Source organism: Mytilus edulis, chromosome 8, assembly GCF_963676685.1.
Source record: "Mytilus edulis chromosome 8, xbMytEdul2.2, whole genome shotgun sequence".
NCBI classification, from domain to species: domain Eukaryota; kingdom Metazoa; phylum Mollusca; class Bivalvia; order Mytilida; family Mytilidae; genus Mytilus; species Mytilus edulis.
This window is the reverse complement of record NC_092351.1, coordinates 70,145,566-70,167,687: the sequence shown is the minus strand read 5'-3', so window position 1 is coordinate 70,167,687 and position 22,122 is coordinate 70,145,566. Positions and strand designations below refer to the sequence as shown.

Sequence of the window (22,122 nt, the reverse complement as noted above, 5' to 3'; positions counted from 1 at the left end):
CAACAAAAGAGGTAAATACAGCCATGTAATCCATGTCTCGTTCTTCTTAAAAATGGGAGTCTTACACCATTCATAAAAAAAAAGATAACACGGACACTGCTATAGCTTTAGAAGAATAACTGCAACAAAGACATTTACCAAAATACTACAAAGTATATATACTTAAAACTATAAAAAAATACAGCACAAACAACACTTTCCAAAAGACCAAAGAGAGTGAAAAAACATATTTTAACAAAACGCATTTGACTAACAGAATGACTAACACAACTGATATTCTTAAACCCTGCTGACTACCATTAACGATTGCCAATTAAATTGATCACAAGGTGTAACAAAATGGATCTTAATCTAATAACAAATAGAAAACAATAAATTGCGGCAAAGATGGTAAACCGTAACATGTGGTGCTAATTTTTTTTACACCATATCCAGATTTCGACAATTAATGTCTCTTCAGTGTTGTTAGTAATCGAAAAGTATTGGAAGGCCGTTTAATTAATTTACCTCAATTTAGGATTTTAAAGAGTCAAAATAGGATGGACTGAGTATGTAAACCGGAGGGAATATATTTGGACTAGAATGACAAAGAAATGTTAATACTGATAGAAAGGAAAGAACTCAGACAAATACAAATAACACTCTAGTAGAGCAAAACAAGTTAAAATTAACCCTGGGGAAAAAAATTCTTACCTTCTTTATGAACATTGCAAGAATCACCGGAACCATGGAGTGGGGAATTCAGCGCACATACATAGTTTATATTTCTGACCACAGAGGAGATAACTTTATTAGTCAATATACGGAAAATTCTTTACAAGTAGTACCTTATGTCATGTAACAATTACTTAGAAAATCAAATCGAAAATCAAACGGAAAATTACTATGAGTTCAGTATAAAAGAGTCAAAGGTACGTCCAAGTTTAACCAGTAACACTTTGATTGTTTTAGATAATTCTACCATTCTAGAAGATAGTTGTTATTGTTGACTTTTTATACTAATAGCTCTATATTAAAAGACAGTTTCCCTTATTCAATCTGTAAAACATGTGAGTGGATGCATACATGTCAATATGTTAATACAACCTATCTACTTATATGCATACCCTACATGCATTTAATTAATTTTCTCGCAATGTAACAGTTTAGCACCTCTAAATAATAATCTTGATGTACTTGTGTACTATGAACAATTTTAAAGCATTATGGACATTATTAATTTTCATTATAATTACTGAGAAAAGCTACTACAAATGTACATAGGTCTTTCTCATTGCCAATTTTTATTTTTACTTCCATGTTTAATAGCCTAGATTCGACATTACTCCCATGATAAGGGTAGTGCTCCAATATTTACGGAGGAAATACAGATAACTACATGTAAACCAAAAATGTCGGCCCGGTAAGGAAAGAACATACCAGAAAGTAGTACATATTTAAACAAAATAGTTCCTACGCATAGCTGTAAACTTGTAATTGTGTACAATATTTTGACATATTTTGTTGTTGAATCAAAGCTTACAGATTTGAGATCACTGTATCACCTGCGTTGAAAAATGCATTTGAATAATGAAAAATAACTTATTTTCTAGAAGGGTAAAATTGTCCTGCTGTTCCGAAAAGCACTATGTGATTGTACAACCAATATTTCCGGGAACCAGTGTGCAGTCAGGGATATAAAAGCCAGAAAAGCTACTTTTCCCGCTTCCCTCAACTGAGAGAAATAAGTTTGCATCATAACGAATAGGAGTGTTATTTGCAGAAAAAGTTTGATTCTGGGAGTTATGCATCTACGATGGACAAGGCTATGCGAGATATCATTGAAGACAATTCGAAGAGTCAAACTAAGGTATAAAGAGTAAAATAGGAACACCAGCGTCTAAGGGCTTGTGGCGCAACGGATAACGCGTCTGACTACGGATCAGAAGATTCCAGGTTCGAATCCTGGCAAGCTCGGATAGTTTTTTGTCAATGCTTTTTAACACACCCTTTTGAAACACGTATATATAGTGGACAGTTAGAAGTTACATTTAAAAGAAATGTCTGGCCAGATTATAGAGCATCCAAACGTCAGAAACAGTTTTGAACTCATTGATGGGGTTTTGGTGGAATCTTTTATTAGCACATATATGTTGTGACTGCATGCCAACCTTTACATTCCACATGTTAGAAGGATATAACAAAAATAATGTCCTCCCCGGCGGGGAATCGAACCCCGGTCTCCCGCGTGACAGGCGGGGATACTAACCACTATACTACCGAGGACTTGAAGGTGAGAGCACAAATTTTAACAGATAAAGCTAAACTTTAGAAATTACCAACACAAAAGCCAGAAAAGCTACTTTTCCCGCTTCCCTCAACTGAGAGAAATAAGTTTGCATCATAACGAATAGGAGTGTTATTTGCAGAAAAAGTTTGATTCTGGGAGTTATGCATCTACGATGGACAAGGCTATGCGAGATATCATTGAAGACAATTCGAAGAGTCAAACTAAGGTATAAAGAGTAAAATAGGAACACCAGCGTCTAAGGGCTTGTGGCGCAACGGATAACGCGTCTGACTACGGATCAGAAGATTCCAGGTTCGAATCCTGGCAAGCTCGGATAGTTTTTTGTCAATGCTTTTTAACACACCCTTTTGAAACACGTATATATAGTGGACAGTTAGAAGTTACATTTAAAAGAAATGTCTGGCCAGATTATAGAGCATCCAAACGTCAGAAACAGTTTTGAACTCATTGATGGGGTTTTGGTGGAATCTTTTATTAGCACATATATGTTGTGACTGCATGCCAACCTTTACATTCCACATGTTAGAAGGATATAACAAAAATAATGTCCTCCCCGGCGGGGAATCGAACCCCGGTCTCCCGCGTGACAGGCGGGGATACTAACCACTATACTACCGAGGACTTGAAGGTGAGAGCACAAATTTTAACAGATAAAGCTAAACTTTAGAAATTACCAACACAAAAGCCAGAAAAGCTACTTTTCCCGCTTCCCTCAACTGAGAGAAATAAGTTTGCATCATAACGAATAGGAGTGTTATTTGCAGAAAAAGTTTGATTCTGGGAGTTATGCATCTACGATGGACAAGGCTATGCGAGATATCATTGAAGACAATTCGAAGAGTCAAACTAAGGTATAAAGAGTAAAATAGGAACACCAGCGTCTAAGGGCTTGTGGCGCAACGGATAACGCGTCTGACTACGGATCAGAAGATTCCAGGTTCGAATCCTGGCAAGCTCGGATAGTTTTTTGTCAATGCTTTTTAACACACCCTTTTGAAACACGTATATATAGTGGACAGTTAGAAGTTACATTTAAAAGAAATGTCTGGCCAGATTATAGAGCATCCAAACGTCAGAAACAGTTTTGAACTCATTGATGGGGTTTTGGTGGAATCTTTTATTAGCACATATATGTTGTGACTGCATGCCAACCTTTACATTCCACATGTTAGAAGGATATAACAAAAATAATGTCCTCCCCGGCGGGGAATCGAACCCCGGTCTCCCGCGTGACAGGCGGGGATACTAACCACTATACTACCGAGGACTTGAAGGTGAGAGCACAAATTTTAACAGATAAAGCTAAACTTTAGAAATTACCAACACAAAAGCCAGAAAAGCTACTTTTCCCGCTTCCCTCAACTGAGAGAAATAAGTTTGCATCATAACGAATAGGAGTGTTATTTGCAGAAAAAGTTTGATTCTGGGAGTTATGCATCTACGATGGACAAGGCTATGCGAGATATCATTGAAGACAATTCGAAGAGTCAAACTAAGGTATAAAGAGTAAAATAGGAACACCAGCGTCTAAGGGCTTGTGGCGCAACGGATAACGCGTCTGACTACGGATCAGAAGATTCCAGGTTCGAATCCTGGCAAGCTCGGATAGTTTTTTGTCAATGCTTTTTAACACACCCTTTTGAAACACGTATATATAGTGGACAGTTAGAAGTTACATTTAAAAGAAATGTCTGGCCAGATTATAGAGCATCCAAACGTCAGAAACAGTTTTGAACTCATTGATGGGGTTTTGGTGGAATCTTTTATTAGCACATATATGTTGTGACTGCATGCCAACCTTTACATTCCACATGTTAGAAGGATATAACAAAAATAATGTCCTCCCCGGCGGGGAATCGAACCCCGGTCTCCCGCGTGACAGGCGGGGATACTAACCACTATACTACCGAGGACTTGAAGGTGAGAGCACAAATTTTAACAGATAAAGCTAAACTTTAGAAATTACCAACACAAAAGCCAGAAAAGCTACTTTTCCCGCTTCCCTCAACTGAGAGAAATAAGTTTGCATCATAACGAATAGGAGTGTTATTTGCAGAAAAAGTTTGATTCTGGGAGTTATGCATCTACGATGGACAAGGCTATGCGAGATATCATTGAAGACAATTCGAAGAGTCAAACTAAGGTATAAAGAGTAAAATAGGAACACCAGCGTCTAAGGGCTTGTGGCGCAACGGATAACGCGTCTGACTACGGATCAGAAGATTCCAGGTTCGAATCCTGGCAAGCTCGGATAGTTTTTTGTCAATGCTTTTTAACACACCCTTTTGAAACACGTATATATAGTGGACAGTTAGAAGTTACATTTAAAAGAAATGTCTGGCCAGATTATAGAGCATCCAAACGTCAGAAACAGTTTTGAACTCATTGATGGGGTTTTGGTGGAATCTTTTATTAGCACATATATGTTGTGACTGCATGCCAACCTTTACATTCCACATGTTAGAAGGATATAACAAAAATAATGTCCTCCCCGGCGGGGAATCGAACCCCGGTCTCCCGCGTGACAGGCGGGGATACTAACCACTATACTACCGAGGACTTGAAGGTGAGAGCACAAATTTTAACAGATAAAGCTAAACTTTAGAAATTACCAACACAAAAGCCAGAAAAGCTACTTTTCCCGCTTCCCTCAACTGAGAGAAATAAGTTTGCATCATAACGAATAGGAGTGTTATTTGCAGAAAAAGTTTGATTCTGGGAGTTATGCATCTACGATGGACAAGGCTATGCGAGATATCATTGAAGACAATTCGAAGAGTCAAACTAAGGTATAAAGAGTAAAATAGGAACACCAGCGTCTAAGGGCTTGTGGCGCAACGGATAACGCGTCTGACTACGGATCAGAAGATTCCAGGTTCGAATCCTGGCAAGCTCGGATAGTTTTTTGTCAATGCTTTTTAACACACCCTTTTGAAACACGTATATATAGTGGACAGTTAGAAGTTACATTTAAAAGAAATGTCTGGCCAGATTATAGAGCATCCAAACGTCAGAAACAGTTTTGAACTCATTGATGGGGTTTTGGTGGAATCTTTTATTAGCACATATATGTTGTGACTGCATGCCAACCTTTACATTCCACATGTTAGAAGGATATAACAAAAATAATGTCCTCCCCGGCGGGGAATCGAACCCCGGTCTCCCGCGTGACAGGCGGGGATACTAACCACTATACTACCGAGGACTTGAAGGTGAGAGCACAAATTTTAACAGATAAAGCTAAACTTTAGAAATTACCAACACAAAAGCCAGAAAAGCTACTTTTCCCGCTTCCCTCAACTGAGAGAAATAAGTTTGCATCATAACGAATAGGAGTGTTATTTGCAGAAAAAGTTTGATTCTGGGAGTTATGCATCTACGATGGACAAGGCTATGCGAGATATCATTGAAGACAATTCGAAGAGTCAAACTAAGGTATAAAGAGTAAAATAGGAACACCAGCGTCTAAGGGCTTGTGGCGCAACGGATAACGCGTCTGACTACGGATCAGAAGATTCCAGGTTCGAATCCTGGCAAGCTCGGATAGTTTTTTGTCAATGCTTTTTAACACACCCTTTTGAAACACGTATATATAGTGGACAGTTAGAAGTTACATTTAAAAGAAATGTCTGGCCAGATTATAGAGCATCCAAACGTCAGAAACAGTTTTGAACTCATTGATGGGGTTTTGGTGGAATCTTTTATTAGCACATATATGTTGTGACTGCATGCCAACCTTTACATTCCACATGTTAGAAGGATATAACAAAAATAATGTCCTCCCCGGCGGGGAATCGAACCCCGGTCTCCCGCGTGACAGGCGGGGATACTAACCACTATACTACCGAGGACTTGAAGGTGAGAGCACAAATTTTAACAGATAAAGCTAAACTTTAGAAATTACCAACACAAAAGCCAGAAAAGCTACTTTTCCCGCTTCCCTCAACTGAGAGAAATAAGTTTGCATCATAACGAATAGGAGTGTTATTTGCAGAAAAAGTTTGATTCTGGGAGTTATGCATCTACGATGGACAAGGCTATGCGAGATATCATTGAAGACAATTCGAAGAGTCAAACTAAGGTATAAAGAGTAAAATAGGAACACCAGCGTCTAAGGGCTTGTGGCGCAACGGATAACGCGTCTGACTACGGATCAGAAGATTCCAGGTTCGAATCCTGGCAAGCTCGGATAGTTTTTTGTCAATGCTTTTTAACACACCCTTTTGAAACACGTATATATAGTGGACAGTTAGAAGTTACATTTAAAAGAAATGTCTGGCCAGATTATAGAGCATCCAAACGTCAGAAACAGTTTTGAACTCATTGATGGGGTTTTGGTGGAATCTTTTATTAGCACATATATGTTGTGACTGCATGCCAACCTTTACATTCCACATGTTAGAAGGATATAACAAAAATAATGTCCTCCCCGGCGGGGAATCGAACCCCGGTCTCCCGCGTGACAGGCGGGGATACTAACCACTATACTACCGAGGACTTGAAGGTGAGAGCACAAATTTTAACAGATAAAGCTAAACTTTAGAAATTACCAACACAAAAGCCAGAAAAGCTACTTTTCCCGCTTCCCTCAACTGAGAGAAATAAGTTTGCATCATAACGAATAGGAGTGTTATTTGCAGAAAAAGTTTGATTCTGGGAGTTATGCATCTACGATGGACAAGGCTATGCGAGATATCATTGAAGACAATTCGAAGAGTCAAACTAAGGTATAAAGAGTAAAATAGGAACACCAGCGTCTAAGGGCTTGTGGCGCAACGGATAACGCGTCTGACTACGGATCAGAAGATTCCAGGTTCGAATCCTGGCAAGCTCGGATAGTTTTTTGTCAATGCTTTTTAACACACCCTTTTGAAACACGTATATATAGTGGACAGTTAGAAGTTACATTTAAAAGAAATGTCTGGCCAGATTATAGAGCATCCAAACGTCAGAAACAGTTTTGAACTCATTGATGGGGTTTTGGTGGAATCTTTTATTAGCACATATATGTTGTGACTGCATGCCAACCTTTACATTCCACATGTTAGAAGGATATAACAAAAATAATGTCCTCCCCGGCGGGGAATCGAACCCCGGTCTCCCGCGTGACAGGCGGGGATACTAACCACTATACTACCGAGGACTTGAAGGTGAGAGCACAAATTTTAACAGATAAAGCTAAACTTTAGAAATTACCAACACAAAAGCCAGAAAAGCTACTTTTCCCGCTTCCCTCAACTGAGAGAAATAAGTTTGCATCATAACGAATAGGAGTGTTATTTGCAGAAAAAGTTTGATTCTGGGAGTTATGCATCTACGATGGACAAGGCTATGCGAGATATCATTGAAGACAATTCGAAGAGTCAAACTAAGGTATAAAGAGTAAAATAGGAACACCAGCGTCTAAGGGCTTGTGGCGCAACGGATAACGCGTCTGACTACGGATCAGAAGATTCCAGGTTCGAATCCTGGCAAGCTCGGATAGTTTTTTGTCAATGCTTTTTAACACACCCTTTTGAAACACGTATATATAGTGGACAGTTAGAAGTTACATTTAAAAGAAATGTCTGGCCAGATTATAGAGCATCCAAACGTCAGAAACAGTTTTGAACTCATTGATGGGGTTTTGGTGGAATCTTTTATTAGCACATATATGTTGTGACTGCATGCCAACCTTTACATTCCACATGTTAGAAGGATATAACAAAAATAATGTCCTCCCCGGCGGGGAATCGAACCCCGGTCTCCCGCGTGACAGGCGGGGATACTAACCACTATACTACCGAGGACTTGAAGGTGAGAGCACAAATTTTAACAGATAAAGCTAAACTTTAGAAATTACCAACACAAAAGCCAGAAAAGCTACTTTTCCCGCTTCCCTCAACTGAGAGAAATAAGTTTGCATCATAACGAATAGGAGTGTTATTTGCAGAAAAAGTTTGATTCTGGGAGTTATGCATCTACGATGGACAAGGCTATGCGAGATATCATTGAAGACAATTCGAAGAGTCAAACTAAGGTATAAAGAGTAAAATAGGAACACCAGCGTCTAAGGGCTTGTGGCGCAACGGATAACGCGTCTGACTACGGATCAGAAGATTCCAGGTTCGAATCCTGGCAAGCTCGGATAGTTTTTTGTCAATGCTTTTTAACACACCCTTTTGAAACACGTATATATAGTGGACAGTTAGAAGTTACATTTAAAAGAAATGTCTGGCCAGATTATAGAGCATCCAAACGTCAGAAACAGTTTTGAACTCATTGATGGGGTTTTGGTGGAATCTTTTATTAGCACATATATGTTGTGACTGCATGCCAACCTTTACATTCCACATGTTAGAAGGATATAACAAAAATAATGTCCTCCCCGGCGGGGAATCGAACCCCGGTCTCCCGCGTGACAGGCGGGGATACTAACCACTATACTACCGAGGACTTGAAGGTGAGAGCACAAATTTTAACAGATAAAGCTAAACTTTAGAAATTACCAACACAAAAGCCAGAAAAGCTACTTTTCCCGCTTCCCTCAACTGAGAGAAATAAGTTTGCATCATAACGAATAGGAGTGTTATTTGCAGAAAAAGTTTGATTCTGGGAGTTATGCATCTACGATGGACAAGGCTATGCGAGATATCATTGAAGACAATTCGAAGAGTCAAACTAAGGTATAAAGAGTAAAATAGGAACACCAGCGTCTAAGGGCTTGTGGCGCAACGGATAACGCGTCTGACTACGGATCAGAAGATTCCAGGTTCGAATCCTGGCAAGCTCGGATAGTTTTTTGTCAATGCTTTTTAACACACCCTTTTGAAACACGTATATATAGTGGACAGTTAGAAGTTACATTTAAAAGAAATGTCTGGCCAGATTATAGAGCATCCAAACGTCAGAAACAGTTTTGAACTCATTGATGGGGTTTTGGTGGAATCTTTTATTAGCACATATATGTTGTGACTGCATGCCAACCTTTACATTCCACATGTTAGAAGGATATAACAAAAATAATGTCCTCCCCGGCGGGGAATCGAACCCCGGTCTCCCGCGTGACAGGCGGGGATACTAACCACTATACTACCGAGGACTTGAAGGTGAGAGCACAAATTTTAACAGATAAAGCTAAACTTTAGAAATTACCAACACAAAAGCCAGAAAAGCTACTTTTCCCGCTTCCCTCAACTGAGAGAAATAAGTTTGCATCATAACGAATAGGAGTGTTATTTGCAGAAAAAGTTTGATTCTGGGAGTTATGCATCTACGATGGACAAGGCTATGCGAGATATCATTGAAGACAATTCGAAGAGTCAAACTAAGGTATAAAGAGTAAAATAGGAACACCAGCGTCTAAGGGCTTGTGGCGCAACGGATAACGCGTCTGACTACGGATCAGAAGATTCCAGGTTCGAATCCTGGCAAGCTCGGATAGTTTTTTGTCAATGCTTTTTAACACACCCTTTTGAAACACGTATATATAGTGGACAGTTAGAAGTTACATTTAAAAGAAATGTCTGGCCAGATTATAGAGCATCCAAACGTCAGAAACAGTTTTGAACTCATTGATGGGGTTTTGGTGGAATCTTTTATTAGCACATATATGTTGTGACTGCATGCCAACCTTTACATTCCACATGTTAGAAGGATATAACAAAAATAATGTCCTCCCCGGCGGGGAATCGAACCCCGGTCTCCCGCGTGACAGGCGGGGATACTAACCACTATACTACCGAGGACTTGAAGGTGAGAGCACAAATTTTAACAGATAAAGCTAAACTTTAGAAATTACCAACACAAAAGCCAGAAAAGCTACTTTTCCCGCTTCCCTCAACTGAGAGAAATAAGTTTGCATCATAACGAATAGGAGTGTTATTTGCAGAAAAAGTTTGATTCTGGGAGTTATGCATCTACGATGGACAAGGCTATGCGAGATATCATTGAAGACAATTCGAAGAGTCAAACTAAGGTATAAAGAGTAAAATAGGAACACCAGCGTCTAAGGGCTTGTGGCGCAACGGATAACGCGTCTGACTACGGATCAGAAGATTCCAGGTTCGAATCCTGGCAAGCTCGGATAGTTTTTTGTCAATGCTTTTTAACACACCCTTTTGAAACACGTATATATAGTGGACAGTTAGAAGTTACATTTAAAAGAAATGTCTGGCCAGATTATAGAGCATCCAAACGTCAGAAACAGTTTTGAACTCATTGATGGGGTTTTGGTGGAATCTTTTATTAGCACATATATGTTGTGACTGCATGCCAACCTTTACATTCCACATGTTAGAAGGATATAACAAAAATAATGTCCTCCCCGGCGGGGAATCGAACCCCGGTCTCCCGCGTGACAGGCGGGGATACTAACCACTATACTACCGAGGACTTGAAGGTGAGAGCACAAATTTTAACAGATAAAGCTAAACTTTAGAAATTACCAACACAAAAGCCAGAAAAGCTACTTTTCCCGCTTCCCTCAACTGAGAGAAATAAGTTTGCATCATAACGAATAGGAGTGTTATTTGCAGAAAAAGTTTGATTCTGGGAGTTATGCATCTACGATGGACAAGGCTATGCGAGATATCATTGAAGACAATTCGAAGAGTCAAACTAAGGTATAAAGAGTAAAATAGGAACACCAGCGTCTAAGGGCTTGTGGCGCAACGGATAACGCGTCTGACTACGGATCAGAAGATTCCAGGTTCGAATCCTGGCAAGCTCGGATAGTTTTTTGTCAATGCTTTTTAACACACCCTTTTGAAACACGTATATATAGTGGACAGTTAGAAGTTACATTTAAAAGAAATGTCTGGCCAGATTATAGAGCATCCAAACGTCAGAAACAGTTTTGAACTCATTGATGGGGTTTTGGTGGAATCTTTTATTAGCACATATATGTTGTGACTGCATGCCAACCTTTACATTCCACATGTTAGAAGGATATAACAAAAATAATGTCCTCCCCGGCGGGGAATCGAACCCCGGTCTCCCGCGTGACAGGCGGAGATACTAACCACTATACTACCGAGGACTTGAAGGTGAGAGCACAAATTTTAACAGATAAAGCTAAACTTTAGAAATTACCAACACAAAAGCCAGAAAAGCTACTTTTCCCGCTTCCCTCAACTGAGAGAAATAAGTTTGCATCATAACGAATAGGAGTGTTATTTGCAGAAAAAGTTTGATTCTGGGAGTTATGCATCTACGATGGACAAGGCTATGCGAGATATCATTGAAGACAATTCGAAGAGTCAAACTAAGGTATAAAGAGTAAAATAGGAACACCAGCGTCTAAGGGCTTGTGGCGCAACGGATAACGCGTCTGACTACGGATCAGAAGATTCCAGGTTCGAATCCTGGCAAGCTCGGATAGTTTTTTGTCAATGCTTTTTAACACACCCTTTTGAAACACGTATATATAGTGGACAGTTAGAAGTTACATTTAAAAGAAATGTCTGGCCAGATTATAGAGCATCCAAACGTCAGAAACAGTTTTGAACTCATTGATGGGGTTTTGGTGGAATCTTTTATTAGCACATATATGTTGTGACTGCATGCCAACCTTTACATTCCACATGTTAGAAGGATATAACAAAAATAATGTCCTCCCCGGCGGGGAATCGAACCCCGGTCTCCCGCGTGACAGGCGGGGATACTAACCACTATACTACCGAGGACTTGAAGGTGAGAGCACAAATTTTAACAGATAAAGCTAAACTTTAGAAATTACCAACACAAAAGCCAGAAAAGCTACTTTTCCCGCTTCCCTCAACTGAGAGAAATAAGTTTGCATCATAACGAATAGGAGTGTTATTTGCAGAAAAAGTTTGATTCTGGGAGTTATGCATCTACGATGGACAAGGCTATGCGAGATATCATTGAAGACAATTCGAAGAGTCAAACTAAGGTATAAAGAGTAAAATAGGAACACCAGCGTCTAAGGGCTTGTGGCGCAACGGATAACGCGTCTGACTACGGATCAGAAGATTCCAGGTTCGAATCCTGGCAAGCTCGGATAGTTTTTTGTCAATGCTTTTTAACACACCCTTTTGAAACACGTATATATAGTGGACAGTTAGAAGTTACATTTAAAAGAAATGTCTGGCCAGATTATAGAGCATCCAAACGTCAGAAACAGTTTTGAACTCATTGATGGGGTTTTGGTGGAATCTTTTATTAGCACATATATGTTGTGACTGCATGCCAACCTTTACATTCCACATGTTAGAAGGATATAACAAAAATAATGTCCTCCCCGGCGGGGAATCGAACCCCGGTCTCCCGCGTGACAGGCGGGGATACTAACCACTATACTACCGAGGACTTGAAGGTGAGAGCACAAATTTTAACAGATAAAGCTAAACTTTAGAAATTACCAACACAAAAGCCAGAAAAGCTACTTTTCCCGCTTCCCTCAACTGAGAGAAATAAGTTTGCATCATAACGAATAGGAGTGTTATTTGCAGAAAAAGTTTGATTCTGGGAGTTATGCATCTACGATGGACAAGGCTATGCGAGATATCATTGAAGACAATTCGAAGAGTCAAACTAAGGTATAAAGAGTAAAATAGGAACACCAGCGTCTAAGGGCTTGTGGCGCAACGGATAACGCGTCTGACTACGGATCAGAAGATTCCAGGTTCGAATCCTGGCAAGCTCGGATAGTTTTTTGTCAATGCTTTTTAACACACCCTTTTGAAACACGTATATATAGTGGACAGTTAGAAGTTACATTTAAAAGAAATGTCTGGCCAGATTATAGAGCATCCAAACGTCAGAAACAGTTTTGAACTCATTGATGGGGTTTTGGTGGAATCTTTTATTAGCACATATATGTTGTGACTGCATGCCAACCTTTACATTCCACATGTTAGAAGGATATAACAAAAATAATGTCCTCCCCGGCGGGGAATCGAACCCCGGTCTCCCGCGTGACAGGCGGGGATACTAACCACTATACTACCGAGGACTTGAAGGTGAGAGCACAAATTTTAACAGATAAAGCTAAACTTTAGAAATTACCAACACAAAAGCCAGAAAAGCTACTTTTCCCGCTTCCCTCAACTGAGAGAAATAAGTTTGCATCATAACGAATAGGAGTGTTATTTGCAGAAAAAGTTTGATTCTGGGAGTTATGCATCTACGATGGACAAGGCTATGCGAGATATCATTGAAGACAATTCGAAGAGTCAAACTAAGGTATAAAGAGTAAAATAGGAACACCAGCGTCTAAGGGCTTGTGGCGCAACGGATAACGCGTCTGACTACGGATCAGAAGATTCCAGGTTCGAATCCTGGCAAGCTCGGATAGTTTTTTGTCAATGCTTTTTAACACACCCTTTTGAAACACGTATATATAGTGGACAGTTAGAAGTTACATTTAAAAGAAATGTCTGGCCAGATTATAGAGCATCCAAACGTCAGAAACAGTTTTGAACTCATTGATGGGGTTTTGGTGGAATCTTTTATTAGCACATATATGTTGTGACTGCATGCCAACCTTTACATTCCACATGTTAGAAGGATATAACAAAAATAATGTCCTCCCCGGCGGGGAATCGAACCCCGGTCTCCCGCGTGACAGGCGGGGATACTAACCACTATACTACCGAGGACTTGAAGGTGAGAGCACAAATTTTAACAGATAAAGCTAAACTTTAGAAATTACCAACACAAAAGCCAGAAAAGCTACTTTTCCCGCTTCCCTCAACTGAGAGAAATAAGTTTGCATCATAACGAATAGGAGTGTTATTTGCAGAAAAAGTTTGATTCTGGGAGTTATGCATCTACGATGGACAAGGCTATGCGAGATATCATTGAAGACAATTCGAAGAGTCAAACTAAGGTATAAAGAGTAAAATAGGAACACCAGCGTCTAAGGGCTTGTGGCGCAACGGATAACGCGTCTGACTACGGATCAGAAGATTCCAGGTTCGAATCCTGGCAAGCTCGGATAGTTTTTTGTCAATGCTTTTTAACACACCCTTTTGAAACACGTATATATAGTGGACAGTTAGAAGTTACATTTAAAAGAAATGTCTGGCCAGATTATAGAGCATCCAAACGTCAGAAACAGTTTTGAACTCATTGATGGGGTTTTGGTGGAATCTTTTATTAGCACATATATGTTGTGACTGCATGCCAACCTTTACATTCCACATGTTAGAAGGATATAACAAAAATAATGTCCTCCCCGGCGGGGAATCGAACCCCGGTCTCCCGCGTGACAGGCGGGGATACTAACCACTATACTACCGAGGACTTGAAGGTGAGAGCACAAATTTTAACAGATAAAGCTAAACTTTAGAAATTACCAACACAAAAGCCAGAAAAGCTACTTTTCCCGCTTCCCTCAACTGAGAGAAATAAGTTTGCATCATAACGAATAGGAGTGTTATTTGCAGAAAAAGTTTGATTCTGGGAGTTATGCATCTACGATGGACAAGGCTATGCGAGATATCATTGAAGACAATTCGAAGAGTCAAACTAAGGTATAAAGAGTAAAATAGGAACACCAGCGTCTAAGGGCTTGTGGCGCAACGGATAACGCGTCTGACTACGGATCAGAAGATTCCAGGTTCGAATCCTGGCAAGCTCGGATAGTTTTTTGTCAATGCTTTTTAACACACCCTTTTGAAACACGTATATATAGTGGACAGTTAGAAGTTACATTTAAAAGAAATGTCTGGCCAGATTATAGAGCATCCAAACGTCAGAAACAGTTTTGAACTCATTGATGGGGTTTTGGTGGAATCTTTTATTAGCACATATATGTTGTGACTGCATGCCAACCTTTACATTCCACATGTTAGAAGGATATAACAAAAATAATGTCCTCCCCGGCGGGGAATCGAACCCCGGTCTCCCGCGTGACAGGCGGGGATACTAACCACTATACTACCGAGGACTTGAAGGTGAGAGCACAAATTTTAACAGATAAAGCTAAACTTTAGAAATTACCAACACAAAAGCCAGAAAAGCTACTTTTCCCGCTTCCCTCAACTGAGAGAAATAAGTTTGCATCATAACGAATAGGAGTGTTATTTGCAGAAAAAGTTTGATTCTGGGAGTTATGCATCTACGATGGACAAGGCTATGCGAGATATCATTGAAGACAATTCGAAGAGTCAAACTAAGGTATAAAGAGTAAAATAGGAACACCAGCGTCTAAGGGCTTGTGGCGCAACGGATAACGCGTCTGACTACGGATCAGAAGATTCCAGGTTCGAATCCTGGCAAGCTCGGATAGTTTTTTGTCAATGCTTTTTAACACACCCTTTTGAAACACGTATATATAGTGGACAGTTAGAAGTTACATTTAAAAGAAATGTCTGGCCAGATTATAGAGCATCCAAACGTCAGAAACAGTTTTGAACTCATTGATGGGGTTTTGGTGGAATCTTTTATTAGCACATATATGTTGTGGCTGCATGCCAACCTTTACATTCCACATGTTAGAAGGATATAACAAAAATAATGTCCTCCCCGGCGGGGAATCGAACCCCGGTCTCCCGCGTGACAGGCGGGGATACTAACCACTATACTACCGAGGACTTGAAGGTGAGAGCACAAATTTTAACAGATAAAGCTAAACTTTAGAAATTACCAACACAAAAGCCAGAAAAGCTACTTTTCCCGCTTCCCTCAACTGAGAGAAATAAGTTTGCATCATAACGAATAGGAGTGTTATTTGCAGAAAAAGTTTGATTCTGGGAGTTATGCATCTACGATGGACAAGGCTATGCGAGATATCATTGAAGACAATTCGAAGAGTCAAACTAAGGTATAAAGAGTAAAATAGGAACACCAGCGTCTAAGGGCTTGTGGCGCAACGGATAACGCGTCTGACTACGGATCAGAAGATTCCAGGTTCGAATCCTGGCAAGCTCGGATAGTTTTTTGTCAATGCTTTTTAACACACCCTTTTGAAACACGTATATATAGTGGACAGTTAGAAGTTACATTTAAAAGAAATGTCTGGCCAGATTATAGAGCATCCAAACGTCAGAAACAGTTTTGAACTCATTGATGGGGTTTTGGTGGAATCTTTTATTAGCACATATATGTTGTGGCTGCATGCCAACCTTTACATTCCACATGTTAGAAGGATATAACAAAAATAATGTCCTCCCCGGCGGGGAATCGAACCCCGGTCTCCCGCGTGACAGGCGGGGATACTAACCACTATACTACCGAGGACTTGAAGGTGAGAGCACAAATTTTAACAGATAAAGCTAAACTTTAGAAATTACCAACACAAAAGCCAGAAAAGCTACTTTTCCCGCTTCCCTCAACTGAGAGAAATAAGTTTGCATCATAACGAATAGGAGTGTTATTTGCAGAAAAAGTTTGATTCTGGGAGTTATGCATCTACGATGGACAAGGCTATGCGAGATATCATTGAAGACAATTCGAAGAGTCAAACTAAGGTATAAAGAGTAAAATAGGAACACCAGCGTCTAAGGGCTTGTGGCGCAACGGATAACGCGTCTGACTACGGATCAGAAGATTCCAGGTTCGAATCCTGGCAAGCTCGGATAGTTTTTTGTCAATGCTTTTTAACACACCCTTTTGAAACACGTATATATAGTGGACAGTTAGAAGTTACATTTAAAAGAAATGTCTGGCCAGATTATAGAGCATCCAAACGTCAGAAACAGTTTTGAACTCATTGATGGGGTTTTGGTGGAATCTTTTATTAGCACATATATGTTGTGGCTGCATGCCAACCTTTACATTCCACATGTTAGAAGGATATAACAAAAATAATGTCCTCCCCGGCGGGGAATCGAACCCCGGTCTCCCGCGTGACAGGCGGGGATACTAACCACTATACTACCGAGGACTTGAAGGTGAGAGCACAAATTTTAACAGATAAAGCTAAACTTTAGAAATTACCAACACAAAAGCCAGAAAAGCTACTTTTCCCGCTTCCCTCAACTGAGAGAAATAAGTTTGCATCATAACGAATAGGAGTGTTATTTGCAGAAAAAGTTTGATTCTGGGAGTTATGCATCTACGATGGACAAGGCTATGCGAGATATCATTGAAGACAATTCGAAGAGTCAAACTAAGGTATAAAGAGTAAAATAGGAACACCAGCGTCTAAGGGCTTGTGGCGCAACGGATAACGCGTCTGACTACGGATCAGAAGATTCCAGGTTCGAATCCTGGCAAGCTCGGATAGTTTTTTGTCAATGCTTTTTAACACACCCTTTTGAAACACGTATATATAGTGGACAGTTAGAAGTTACATTTAAAAGAAATGTCTGGCCAGATTATAGAGCATCCAAACGTCAGAAACAGTTTTGAACTCATTGATGGGGTTTTGGTGGAATCTTTTATTAGCACATATATGTTGTGACTGCATGCCAACCTTTACATTCCACATGTTAGAAGGATATAACAAAAATAATGTCCTCCCCGGCGGGGAATCGAACCCCGGTCTCCCGCGTGACAGGCGGGGATACTAACCACTATACTACCGAGGACTTGAAGGTGAGAGCACAAATTTTAACAGATAAAGCTAAACTTTAGAAATTACCAACACAAAAGCCAGAAAAGCTACTTTTCCCGCTTCCCTCAACTGAGAGAAATAAGTTTGCATCATAACGAATAGGAGTGTTATTTGCAGAAAAAGTTTGATTCTGGGAGTTATGCATCTACGATGGACAAGGCTATGCGAGATATCATTGAAGACAATTCGAAGAGTCAAACTAAGGTATAAAGAGTAAAATAGGAACACCAGCGTCTAAGGGCTTGTGGCGCAACGGATAACGCGTCTGACTACGGATCAGAAGATTCCAGGTTCGAATCCTGGCAAGCTCGGATAGTTTTTTGTCAATGCTTTTTAACACACCCTTTTGAAACACGTATATATAGTGGACAGTTAGAAGTTACATTTAAAAGAAATGTCAGGCCAGATTATAGAGCATCCAAACGTCAGAAACAGTTTTGAACTCATTGATGGGGTTTTGGTGGAATCTTTTATTAGCACATATATGTTGTGACTGCATGCCAACCTTTACATTCCACATGTTAGAAGGATATAACAAAAATAATGTCCTCCCCGGCGGGGAATCGAACCCCGGTCTCCCGCGTGACAGGCGGGGATACTAACCACTATACTACCGAGGACTTGAAGGTGAGAGCACAAATTTTAACAGATAAAGCTAAACTTTAGAAATTACCAACACAAAAGCCAGAAAAGCTACTTTTCCCGCTTCCCTCAACTGAGAGAAATAAGTTTGCATCATAACGAATAGGAGTGTTATTTGCAGAAAAAGTTTGATTCTGGGAGTTATGCATCTACGATGGACAAGGCTATGCGAGATATCATTGAAGACAATTCGAAGAGTCAAACTAAGGTATAAAGAGTAAAATAGGAACACCAGCGTCTAAGGGCTTGTGGCGCAACGGATAACGCGTCTGACTACGGATCAGAAGATTCCAGGTTCGAATCCTGGCAAGCTCGGATAGTTTTTTGTCAATGCTTTTTAACACACCCTTTTGAAACACGTATATATAGTGGACAGTTAGAAGTTACATTTAAAAGAAATGTCTGGCCAGATTATAGAGCATCCAAACGTCAGAAACAGTTTTGAACTCATTGATGGGGTTTTGGTGGAATCTTTTATTAGCACATATATGTTGTGACTGCATGCCAACCTTTACATTCCACATGTTAGAAGGATATAACAAAAATAATGTCCTCCCCGGCGGGGAATCGAACCCCGGTCTCCCGCGTGACAGGCGGGGATACTAACCACTATACTACCGAGGACTTGAAGGTGAGAGCACAAATTTTAACAGATAAAGCTAAACTTTAGAAATTACCAACACAAAAGCCAGAAAAGCTACTTTTCCCGCTTCCCTCAACTGAGAGAAATAAGTTTGCATCATAACGAATAGGAGTGTTATTTGCAGAAAAAGTTTGATTCTGGGAGTTATGCATCTACGATGGACAAGGCTATGCGAGATATCATTGAAGACAATTCGAAGAGTCAAACTAAGGTATAAAGAGTAAAATAGGAACACCAGCGTCTAAGGGCTTGTGGCGCAACGGATAACGCGTCTGACTACGGATCAGAAGATTCCAGGTTCGAATCCTGGCAAGCTCGGATAGTTTTTTGTCAATGCTTTTTAACACACCCTTTTGAAACACGTATATATAGTGGACAGTTAGAAGTTACATTTAAAAGAAATGTCTGGCCAGATTATAGAGCATCCAAACGTCAGAAACAGTTTTGAACTCATTGATGGGGTTTTGGTGGAATCTTTTATTAGCACATATATGTTGTGACTGCATGCCAACCTTTACATTCCACATGTTAGAAGGATATAACAAAAATAATGTCCTCCCCGGCGGGGAATCGAACCCCGGTCTCCCGCGTGACAGGCGGGGATACTAACCACTATACTACCGAGGACTTGAAGGTGAGAGCACAAATTTTAACAGATAAAGCTAAACTTTAGAAATTACCAACACAAAAGCCAGAAAAGCTACTTTTCCCGCTTCCCTCAACTGAGAGAAATAAGTTTGCATCATAACGAATAGGAGTGTTATTTGCAGAAAAAGTTTGATTCTGGGAGTTATGCATCTACGATGGACAAGGCTATGCGAGATATCATTGAAGACAATTCGAAGAGTCAAACTAAGGTATAAAGAGTAAAATAGGAACACCAGCGTCTAAGGGCTTGTGGCGCAACGGATAACGCGTCTGACTACGGATCAGAAGATTCCAGGTTCGAATCCTGGCAAGCTCGGATAGTTTTTTGTCAATGCTTTTTAACACACCCTTTTGAAACACGTATATATAGTGGACAGTTAGAAGTTACATTTAAAAGAAATGTCTGGCCAGATTATAGAGCATCCAAACGTCAGAAACAGTTTTGAACTCATTGATGGGGTTTTGGTGGAATCTTTTATTAGCACATATATGTTGTGACTGCATGCCAACCTTTACATTCCACATGTTAGAAGGATATAACAAAAATAATGTCCTCCCCGGCGGGGAATCGAACCCCGGTCTCCCGCGTGACAGGCGGGGATACTAACCACTATACTACCGAGGACTTGAAGGTGAGAGCACAAATTTTAACAGATAAAGCTAAACTTTAGAAATTACCAACACAAAAGCCAGAAAAGCTACTTTTCCCGCTTCCCTCAACTGAGAGAAATAAGTTTGCATCATAACGAATAGGAGTGTTATTTGCAGAAAAAGTTTGATTCTGGGAGTTATGCATCTACGATGGACAAGGCTATGCGAGATATCATTGAAGACAATTCGAAGAGTCAAACTAAGGTATAAAGAGTAAAATAGGAACACCAGCGTCTAAGGGCTTGTGGCGCAACGGATAACGCGTCTGACTACGGATCAGAAGATTCCAGGTTCGAATCCTGGCAAGCTCGGATAGTTTTTTGTCAATGCTTTTTAACACACCCTTTTGAAACACGTATATATAGTGGACAGTTAGAAGTTACATTTAAAAGAAATGTCTGGCCAGATTATAGAGCATCCAAACGTCAGAAACAGTTTTGAACTCATTGATGGGGTTTGTGTGGAATCTTTTATTAGCACATATATGTTGTGACTGCATGCCAACCTTTACATTCCACATGTTAGAAGGATATAACAAAAATAATGTCCTCCCCGGCGGGGAATCGAACCCCGGTCTCCCGCGTGACAGGCGGGGATACTAACCACTATACTACCGAGGACTTGAAGGTGAGAGCACAAATTTTAACAGATAAAGCTAAACTTTAGAAATTACCAACACAAAAGCCAGAAAAGCTACTTTTCCCGCTTCCCTCAACTGAGAGAAATAAGTTTGCATCATAACGAATAGGAGTGTTATTTGCAGAAAAAGTTTGATTCTGGGAGTTATGCATCTACGATGGACAAGGCTATGCGAGATATCATTGAAGACAATTCGAAGAGTCAAACTAAGGTATAAAGAGTAAAATAGGAACACCAGCGTCTAAGGGCTTGTGGCGCAACGGATAACGCGTCTGACTACGGATCAGAAGATTCCAGGTTCGAATCCTGGCAAGCTCGGATAGTTTTTTGTCAATGCTTTTTAACACACCCTTTTGAAACACGTATATATAGTGGACAGTTAGAAGTTACATTTAAAAGAAATGTCTGGCCAGATTATAGAGCATCCAAACGTCAGAAACAGTTTTGAACTCATTGATGGGGTTTGTGTGGAATCTTTTATTAGCACATATATGTTGTGACTGCATGCCAACCTTTACATTCCACATGTTAGAAGGATATAACAAAAATAATGTCCTCCCCGGCGGGGAATCGAACCCCGGTCTCCCGCGTGACAGGCGGGGATACTAACCACTATACTACCGAGGACTTGAAGGTGAGAGCACAAATTTTAACAGATAAAGCTAAACTTTAGAAATTACCAACACAAAAGCCAGAAAAGCTACTTTTCCCGCTTCCCTCAACTGAGAGAAATAAGTTTGCATCATAACGAATAGGAGTGTTATTTGCAGAAAAAGTTTGATTCTGGGAGTTATGCATCTACGATGGACAAGGCTATGCGAGATATCATTGAAGACAATTCGAAGAGTCAAACTAAGGTATAAAGAGTAAAATAGGAACACCAGCGTCTAAGGGCTTGTGGCGCAACGGATAACGCGTCTGACTACGGATCAGAAGATTCCAGGTTCGAATCCTGGCAAGCTCGGATAGTTTTTTGTCAATGCTTTTTAACACACCCTTTTGAAACACGTATATATAGTGGACAGTTAGAAGTTACATTTAAAAGAAATGTCTGGCCAGATTATAGAGCATCCAAACGTCAGAAACAGTTTTGAACTCATTGAT

The 22,122-nt window shown here is 40.2% G+C and overlaps 62 non-coding genes across 62 annotated transcripts; 32 read left to right on the top strand and 30 right to left on the bottom strand.

Moving 5' to 3' along the window:
* The first annotated feature begins 1,883 nt into the window (after positions 1-1,883).
* Trnar-acg (transfer RNA arginine (anticodon ACG)) lies at positions 1,884-1,956 on the top strand. The gene has a single exon. It is a non-coding gene; the product is annotated as a tRNA-Arg (tRNA).
* Positions 1,957-2,193: 237 nt separating this feature from the next.
* Trnad-guc (transfer RNA aspartic acid (anticodon GUC)) lies at positions 2,194-2,265 on the bottom strand. The gene has a single exon. It is a non-coding gene; the product is annotated as a tRNA-Asp (tRNA).
* Positions 2,266-2,529: 264 nt separating this feature from the next.
* Positions 2,530-2,602, top strand: Trnar-acg (transfer RNA arginine (anticodon ACG)). Its single transcript has one exon. It is a non-coding gene; the product is annotated as a tRNA-Arg (tRNA).
* A 237-nt stretch (positions 2,603-2,839) lies between these two features.
* On the bottom strand, positions 2,840-2,911 carry Trnad-guc (transfer RNA aspartic acid (anticodon GUC)). Its single transcript has one exon. It is a non-coding gene; the product is annotated as a tRNA-Asp (tRNA).
* A 264-nt stretch (positions 2,912-3,175) lies between these two features.
* On the top strand, positions 3,176-3,248 carry Trnar-acg (transfer RNA arginine (anticodon ACG)). Its single transcript has one exon. It is a non-coding gene; the product is annotated as a tRNA-Arg (tRNA).
* Positions 3,249-3,485: 237 nt separating this feature from the next.
* On the bottom strand, positions 3,486-3,557 carry Trnad-guc (transfer RNA aspartic acid (anticodon GUC)). Its single transcript has one exon. It is a non-coding gene; the product is annotated as a tRNA-Asp (tRNA).
* A 264-nt stretch (positions 3,558-3,821) lies between these two features.
* Trnar-acg (transfer RNA arginine (anticodon ACG)) lies at positions 3,822-3,894 on the top strand. The gene has a single exon. It is a non-coding gene; the product is annotated as a tRNA-Arg (tRNA).
* A 237-nt stretch (positions 3,895-4,131) lies between these two features.
* Trnad-guc (transfer RNA aspartic acid (anticodon GUC)) lies at positions 4,132-4,203 on the bottom strand. Its single transcript has one exon. It is a non-coding gene; the product is annotated as a tRNA-Asp (tRNA).
* Positions 4,204-4,467: 264 nt separating this feature from the next.
* On the top strand, positions 4,468-4,540 carry Trnar-acg (transfer RNA arginine (anticodon ACG)). The gene has a single exon. It is a non-coding gene; the product is annotated as a tRNA-Arg (tRNA).
* A 237-nt stretch (positions 4,541-4,777) lies between these two features.
* On the bottom strand, positions 4,778-4,849 carry Trnad-guc (transfer RNA aspartic acid (anticodon GUC)). The gene has a single exon. It is a non-coding gene; the product is annotated as a tRNA-Asp (tRNA).
* A 264-nt stretch (positions 4,850-5,113) lies between these two features.
* Trnar-acg (transfer RNA arginine (anticodon ACG)) lies at positions 5,114-5,186 on the top strand. The gene has a single exon. It is a non-coding gene; the product is annotated as a tRNA-Arg (tRNA).
* Positions 5,187-5,423: 237 nt separating this feature from the next.
* Trnad-guc (transfer RNA aspartic acid (anticodon GUC)) lies at positions 5,424-5,495 on the bottom strand. Its single transcript has one exon. It is a non-coding gene; the product is annotated as a tRNA-Asp (tRNA).
* Positions 5,496-5,759: 264 nt separating this feature from the next.
* Trnar-acg (transfer RNA arginine (anticodon ACG)) lies at positions 5,760-5,832 on the top strand. Its single transcript has one exon. It is a non-coding gene; the product is annotated as a tRNA-Arg (tRNA).
* Positions 5,833-6,069: 237 nt separating this feature from the next.
* Trnad-guc (transfer RNA aspartic acid (anticodon GUC)) lies at positions 6,070-6,141 on the bottom strand. The gene has a single exon. It is a non-coding gene; the product is annotated as a tRNA-Asp (tRNA).
* A 264-nt stretch (positions 6,142-6,405) lies between these two features.
* On the top strand, positions 6,406-6,478 carry Trnar-acg (transfer RNA arginine (anticodon ACG)). Its single transcript has one exon. It is a non-coding gene; the product is annotated as a tRNA-Arg (tRNA).
* Positions 6,479-6,715: 237 nt separating this feature from the next.
* Positions 6,716-6,787, bottom strand: Trnad-guc (transfer RNA aspartic acid (anticodon GUC)). The gene has a single exon. It is a non-coding gene; the product is annotated as a tRNA-Asp (tRNA).
* A 264-nt stretch (positions 6,788-7,051) lies between these two features.
* Trnar-acg (transfer RNA arginine (anticodon ACG)) lies at positions 7,052-7,124 on the top strand. Its single transcript has one exon. It is a non-coding gene; the product is annotated as a tRNA-Arg (tRNA).
* Positions 7,125-7,361: 237 nt separating this feature from the next.
* On the bottom strand, positions 7,362-7,433 carry Trnad-guc (transfer RNA aspartic acid (anticodon GUC)). Its single transcript has one exon. It is a non-coding gene; the product is annotated as a tRNA-Asp (tRNA).
* Positions 7,434-7,697: 264 nt separating this feature from the next.
* Positions 7,698-7,770, top strand: Trnar-acg (transfer RNA arginine (anticodon ACG)). The gene has a single exon. It is a non-coding gene; the product is annotated as a tRNA-Arg (tRNA).
* Positions 7,771-8,007: 237 nt separating this feature from the next.
* On the bottom strand, positions 8,008-8,079 carry Trnad-guc (transfer RNA aspartic acid (anticodon GUC)). Its single transcript has one exon. It is a non-coding gene; the product is annotated as a tRNA-Asp (tRNA).
* Positions 8,080-8,343: 264 nt separating this feature from the next.
* Trnar-acg (transfer RNA arginine (anticodon ACG)) lies at positions 8,344-8,416 on the top strand. Its single transcript has one exon. It is a non-coding gene; the product is annotated as a tRNA-Arg (tRNA).
* A 237-nt stretch (positions 8,417-8,653) lies between these two features.
* On the bottom strand, positions 8,654-8,725 carry Trnad-guc (transfer RNA aspartic acid (anticodon GUC)). Its single transcript has one exon. It is a non-coding gene; the product is annotated as a tRNA-Asp (tRNA).
* A 264-nt stretch (positions 8,726-8,989) lies between these two features.
* Positions 8,990-9,062, top strand: Trnar-acg (transfer RNA arginine (anticodon ACG)). Its single transcript has one exon. It is a non-coding gene; the product is annotated as a tRNA-Arg (tRNA).
* Positions 9,063-9,299: 237 nt separating this feature from the next.
* Positions 9,300-9,371, bottom strand: Trnad-guc (transfer RNA aspartic acid (anticodon GUC)). The gene has a single exon. It is a non-coding gene; the product is annotated as a tRNA-Asp (tRNA).
* Positions 9,372-9,635: 264 nt separating this feature from the next.
* Positions 9,636-9,708, top strand: Trnar-acg (transfer RNA arginine (anticodon ACG)). Its single transcript has one exon. It is a non-coding gene; the product is annotated as a tRNA-Arg (tRNA).
* Positions 9,709-9,945: 237 nt separating this feature from the next.
* Trnad-guc (transfer RNA aspartic acid (anticodon GUC)) lies at positions 9,946-10,017 on the bottom strand. The gene has a single exon. It is a non-coding gene; the product is annotated as a tRNA-Asp (tRNA).
* Positions 10,018-10,281: 264 nt separating this feature from the next.
* On the top strand, positions 10,282-10,354 carry Trnar-acg (transfer RNA arginine (anticodon ACG)). Its single transcript has one exon. It is a non-coding gene; the product is annotated as a tRNA-Arg (tRNA).
* Positions 10,355-10,591: 237 nt separating this feature from the next.
* On the bottom strand, positions 10,592-10,663 carry Trnad-guc (transfer RNA aspartic acid (anticodon GUC)). Its single transcript has one exon. It is a non-coding gene; the product is annotated as a tRNA-Asp (tRNA).
* Positions 10,664-10,927: 264 nt separating this feature from the next.
* Trnar-acg (transfer RNA arginine (anticodon ACG)) lies at positions 10,928-11,000 on the top strand. The gene has a single exon. It is a non-coding gene; the product is annotated as a tRNA-Arg (tRNA).
* A 573-nt stretch (positions 11,001-11,573) lies between these two features.
* Positions 11,574-11,646, top strand: Trnar-acg (transfer RNA arginine (anticodon ACG)). The gene has a single exon. It is a non-coding gene; the product is annotated as a tRNA-Arg (tRNA).
* A 237-nt stretch (positions 11,647-11,883) lies between these two features.
* On the bottom strand, positions 11,884-11,955 carry Trnad-guc (transfer RNA aspartic acid (anticodon GUC)). Its single transcript has one exon. It is a non-coding gene; the product is annotated as a tRNA-Asp (tRNA).
* A 264-nt stretch (positions 11,956-12,219) lies between these two features.
* Trnar-acg (transfer RNA arginine (anticodon ACG)) lies at positions 12,220-12,292 on the top strand. The gene has a single exon. It is a non-coding gene; the product is annotated as a tRNA-Arg (tRNA).
* A 237-nt stretch (positions 12,293-12,529) lies between these two features.
* Positions 12,530-12,601, bottom strand: Trnad-guc (transfer RNA aspartic acid (anticodon GUC)). The gene has a single exon. It is a non-coding gene; the product is annotated as a tRNA-Asp (tRNA).
* A 264-nt stretch (positions 12,602-12,865) lies between these two features.
* Trnar-acg (transfer RNA arginine (anticodon ACG)) lies at positions 12,866-12,938 on the top strand. The gene has a single exon. It is a non-coding gene; the product is annotated as a tRNA-Arg (tRNA).
* Positions 12,939-13,175: 237 nt separating this feature from the next.
* On the bottom strand, positions 13,176-13,247 carry Trnad-guc (transfer RNA aspartic acid (anticodon GUC)). Its single transcript has one exon. It is a non-coding gene; the product is annotated as a tRNA-Asp (tRNA).
* Positions 13,248-13,511: 264 nt separating this feature from the next.
* Positions 13,512-13,584, top strand: Trnar-acg (transfer RNA arginine (anticodon ACG)). Its single transcript has one exon. It is a non-coding gene; the product is annotated as a tRNA-Arg (tRNA).
* Positions 13,585-13,821: 237 nt separating this feature from the next.
* Positions 13,822-13,893, bottom strand: Trnad-guc (transfer RNA aspartic acid (anticodon GUC)). The gene has a single exon. It is a non-coding gene; the product is annotated as a tRNA-Asp (tRNA).
* A 264-nt stretch (positions 13,894-14,157) lies between these two features.
* Trnar-acg (transfer RNA arginine (anticodon ACG)) lies at positions 14,158-14,230 on the top strand. Its single transcript has one exon. It is a non-coding gene; the product is annotated as a tRNA-Arg (tRNA).
* A 237-nt stretch (positions 14,231-14,467) lies between these two features.
* Trnad-guc (transfer RNA aspartic acid (anticodon GUC)) lies at positions 14,468-14,539 on the bottom strand. The gene has a single exon. It is a non-coding gene; the product is annotated as a tRNA-Asp (tRNA).
* Positions 14,540-14,803: 264 nt separating this feature from the next.
* Positions 14,804-14,876, top strand: Trnar-acg (transfer RNA arginine (anticodon ACG)). Its single transcript has one exon. It is a non-coding gene; the product is annotated as a tRNA-Arg (tRNA).
* A 237-nt stretch (positions 14,877-15,113) lies between these two features.
* Trnad-guc (transfer RNA aspartic acid (anticodon GUC)) lies at positions 15,114-15,185 on the bottom strand. The gene has a single exon. It is a non-coding gene; the product is annotated as a tRNA-Asp (tRNA).
* A 264-nt stretch (positions 15,186-15,449) lies between these two features.
* Positions 15,450-15,522, top strand: Trnar-acg (transfer RNA arginine (anticodon ACG)). The gene has a single exon. It is a non-coding gene; the product is annotated as a tRNA-Arg (tRNA).
* A 237-nt stretch (positions 15,523-15,759) lies between these two features.
* Trnad-guc (transfer RNA aspartic acid (anticodon GUC)) lies at positions 15,760-15,831 on the bottom strand. Its single transcript has one exon. It is a non-coding gene; the product is annotated as a tRNA-Asp (tRNA).
* A 264-nt stretch (positions 15,832-16,095) lies between these two features.
* Trnar-acg (transfer RNA arginine (anticodon ACG)) lies at positions 16,096-16,168 on the top strand. The gene has a single exon. It is a non-coding gene; the product is annotated as a tRNA-Arg (tRNA).
* Positions 16,169-16,405: 237 nt separating this feature from the next.
* On the bottom strand, positions 16,406-16,477 carry Trnad-guc (transfer RNA aspartic acid (anticodon GUC)). The gene has a single exon. It is a non-coding gene; the product is annotated as a tRNA-Asp (tRNA).
* Positions 16,478-16,741: 264 nt separating this feature from the next.
* On the top strand, positions 16,742-16,814 carry Trnar-acg (transfer RNA arginine (anticodon ACG)). Its single transcript has one exon. It is a non-coding gene; the product is annotated as a tRNA-Arg (tRNA).
* A 237-nt stretch (positions 16,815-17,051) lies between these two features.
* Positions 17,052-17,123, bottom strand: Trnad-guc (transfer RNA aspartic acid (anticodon GUC)). The gene has a single exon. It is a non-coding gene; the product is annotated as a tRNA-Asp (tRNA).
* A 264-nt stretch (positions 17,124-17,387) lies between these two features.
* Trnar-acg (transfer RNA arginine (anticodon ACG)) lies at positions 17,388-17,460 on the top strand. The gene has a single exon. It is a non-coding gene; the product is annotated as a tRNA-Arg (tRNA).
* A 237-nt stretch (positions 17,461-17,697) lies between these two features.
* Trnad-guc (transfer RNA aspartic acid (anticodon GUC)) lies at positions 17,698-17,769 on the bottom strand. Its single transcript has one exon. It is a non-coding gene; the product is annotated as a tRNA-Asp (tRNA).
* Positions 17,770-18,033: 264 nt separating this feature from the next.
* Positions 18,034-18,106, top strand: Trnar-acg (transfer RNA arginine (anticodon ACG)). Its single transcript has one exon. It is a non-coding gene; the product is annotated as a tRNA-Arg (tRNA).
* Positions 18,107-18,343: 237 nt separating this feature from the next.
* Trnad-guc (transfer RNA aspartic acid (anticodon GUC)) lies at positions 18,344-18,415 on the bottom strand. Its single transcript has one exon. It is a non-coding gene; the product is annotated as a tRNA-Asp (tRNA).
* A 264-nt stretch (positions 18,416-18,679) lies between these two features.
* Trnar-acg (transfer RNA arginine (anticodon ACG)) lies at positions 18,680-18,752 on the top strand. The gene has a single exon. It is a non-coding gene; the product is annotated as a tRNA-Arg (tRNA).
* A 237-nt stretch (positions 18,753-18,989) lies between these two features.
* On the bottom strand, positions 18,990-19,061 carry Trnad-guc (transfer RNA aspartic acid (anticodon GUC)). Its single transcript has one exon. It is a non-coding gene; the product is annotated as a tRNA-Asp (tRNA).
* A 264-nt stretch (positions 19,062-19,325) lies between these two features.
* Positions 19,326-19,398, top strand: Trnar-acg (transfer RNA arginine (anticodon ACG)). The gene has a single exon. It is a non-coding gene; the product is annotated as a tRNA-Arg (tRNA).
* A 237-nt stretch (positions 19,399-19,635) lies between these two features.
* Trnad-guc (transfer RNA aspartic acid (anticodon GUC)) lies at positions 19,636-19,707 on the bottom strand. The gene has a single exon. It is a non-coding gene; the product is annotated as a tRNA-Asp (tRNA).
* A 264-nt stretch (positions 19,708-19,971) lies between these two features.
* Positions 19,972-20,044, top strand: Trnar-acg (transfer RNA arginine (anticodon ACG)). The gene has a single exon. It is a non-coding gene; the product is annotated as a tRNA-Arg (tRNA).
* Positions 20,045-20,281: 237 nt separating this feature from the next.
* Positions 20,282-20,353, bottom strand: Trnad-guc (transfer RNA aspartic acid (anticodon GUC)). Its single transcript has one exon. It is a non-coding gene; the product is annotated as a tRNA-Asp (tRNA).
* A 264-nt stretch (positions 20,354-20,617) lies between these two features.
* On the top strand, positions 20,618-20,690 carry Trnar-acg (transfer RNA arginine (anticodon ACG)). Its single transcript has one exon. It is a non-coding gene; the product is annotated as a tRNA-Arg (tRNA).
* A 237-nt stretch (positions 20,691-20,927) lies between these two features.
* Trnad-guc (transfer RNA aspartic acid (anticodon GUC)) lies at positions 20,928-20,999 on the bottom strand. The gene has a single exon. It is a non-coding gene; the product is annotated as a tRNA-Asp (tRNA).
* Positions 21,000-21,263: 264 nt separating this feature from the next.
* Positions 21,264-21,336, top strand: Trnar-acg (transfer RNA arginine (anticodon ACG)). The gene has a single exon. It is a non-coding gene; the product is annotated as a tRNA-Arg (tRNA).
* A 237-nt stretch (positions 21,337-21,573) lies between these two features.
* Positions 21,574-21,645, bottom strand: Trnad-guc (transfer RNA aspartic acid (anticodon GUC)). The gene has a single exon. It is a non-coding gene; the product is annotated as a tRNA-Asp (tRNA).
* Positions 21,646-21,909: 264 nt separating this feature from the next.
* Trnar-acg (transfer RNA arginine (anticodon ACG)) lies at positions 21,910-21,982 on the top strand. Its single transcript has one exon. It is a non-coding gene; the product is annotated as a tRNA-Arg (tRNA).
* The last annotated feature ends 140 nt before the right edge of the window (positions 21,983-22,122 follow it).